Genomic DNA, 2,047 nt, shown 5'->3' on the forward strand with positions numbered 1-2,047 from the left:
TATCGTGCTCTTGAGGAGGAAGGCATGTCTGTTTATGCAGTAGCAGAAACGCACTTCCGTGATGAAGAGCAACCGCCCATTCACCAGGACTGGTGCTGGACAGACCAGAATAGGTCGGGAAATGATCGCAAAGGTGGAGGTGTGGGCTTGCTTTGGCGACGCGGCCTCCGGTGGAAACGTCAGTGTGGGGAGTGCCGTGACCACCTGTGGGCCGTTGGCGAACTTTTGGGTGTACCTACGGCAGTGTGCGTCTTGTACCTGTCTGTTGTAGCAACGCACCAGGCAGCTAATGCGGAACTGCTCACCTGCGTTTTAAATGATGCAAGAAAATGGGCCAAGGACCAAGAAATAATCATTATAGGCGATTTCAATGGTCACGTAACTGAACTGGATGGATTCACCGATGCAAATGGCAGGTTGCTGCTCCAGTTGGCGGACGACTTGCATTTAGCAATCGCCAACCTTGGTCAACGTTGTCAAGGGCAAATCACCTGGTGTGCGCGTGGCAGTGCTACAACAATTGATTATGCGTTGGTGTCTCCCCGTCTCACTGGCCTTCTCCAAATGTTCTGTATTGATGAGCCTGGCGTGCACAGCCTGGGGAGCGATCACAACCGCCTGTTGCTTCACTTCGCGCATGGTGGCCAGAAGAGGTGTGACTACTTTCCACGTGCCACCGCGGGTACGTACCTGCCAGACCGGGCCATGGAGACAGTAGCCGCAGAGTTTGAGACCAGCCACCGAAGAAGCGAGGCAGCTACGTATCATGACTTTGTGTCAGTCCTCCGCTCCATTATGCAGCGGCACATGAGCAGAGCACGCGGATCCAACCAACCAAAGCTGAATCGTTGGTGGGACTGCGAGGTGGAAACCGCGTGGCAAGCGCGTCGCGCTGCAAACCGTGACCACCGTAGTGCAGTCAAAGCAGGCGACGCCGAGGCGTCAATAACGACTTGGCAACACTACCTGACGCTCAAACGCAGGGTGCAAGCATTAGTGCAGTCTAAGCTTGCCGAGCATAACCTGCGCCTGCTGCACTCTATGCGGGAAGAGGGAAAGGCTACGTCCCAAAAGTTCTGGCACTATGTTAAGAACTTAGACCGAAAAGATGAGCCCCCGCAGCAACTCAGGGATGCCGTGACGGGACAACAAGTTCTCAATATCAAAGAGCACCTGAATAAACACTTCACTCGCTTGTTCGGCTCCATAGATGCTGACTCCATCAATGTCGCACCAGCTGCAGATGAAGTAGTCATGGGTACCGGCCCCTTGTTAACCCCGCATGAGGTTGATTTAGAAGCATCGCAACTCCGCTGGACGTTCTCCAGCATAACAGTCGACCGTGTCTTGGCTCGACTCAGCTCTCGTACGGCCACCGGACCGGATGGCTTACCAGCGCGACTATTGAAGTGCTTCGGGCCAGCGACACGAGAACAGCTGGCGGTGCTGTTTACCGGCATTCTGGAGGGTGAGCCCATTCCTGAAGAGTGGCATCACGGTCGGCTGACGCTTATACCCAAGCAAGGTGGTCAAGCCGATATCCTGGAAGACTGTCGACCCCTCACAGTTACCAGCGCCATGTACCGCATCTTCATGGGCGCCCTCAAGGATTGGCTGAGCGGGTGGGCCGAGTCTAAACGGCTCCTGACCGAACTTCAAAACGGGTTTCGTCCAGGCCGTCGTCTAGACGATAACCTGTTTATACTAACACAGTGTGCCGAAATCGCGATCAGGGAGCAGCGCTCTTTAATGTGCTGCTTTTTGGACGTGGAAAAGGCGTACGACACTGTCCCCCATGCCCACCTTTTCCAGAAACTCAGTCGTCTCGCGCTTCCGGAAACGCTGGTGCGGACGGTCCAACGTGTCTACGAGGGCAACACCATCAGAGCGCACTTTGGTCAGACTCAGTCAGACCAAATCCCTGTAACTAGGGGCCTCCGTCAAGGGTGTCCGCTCTCTACGCTTCTGTATATCTTGTATGCCACAAGTATTGAGCGGAAACTGCTCCAATGTGGTCTCGGTTTTCGGCTCAGGTACAGCACCACTG

This window comes from Haemaphysalis longicornis, unplaced genomic scaffold (assembly GCF_048455015.1).
Source record: "Haemaphysalis longicornis isolate Haplotype H1 unplaced genomic scaffold, Haemaphysalis longicornis Haplotype H1 scaffold_7, whole genome shotgun sequence".
Classification (NCBI taxonomy): Eukaryota; Metazoa; Arthropoda; class Arachnida; order Ixodida; family Ixodidae; genus Haemaphysalis; species Haemaphysalis longicornis.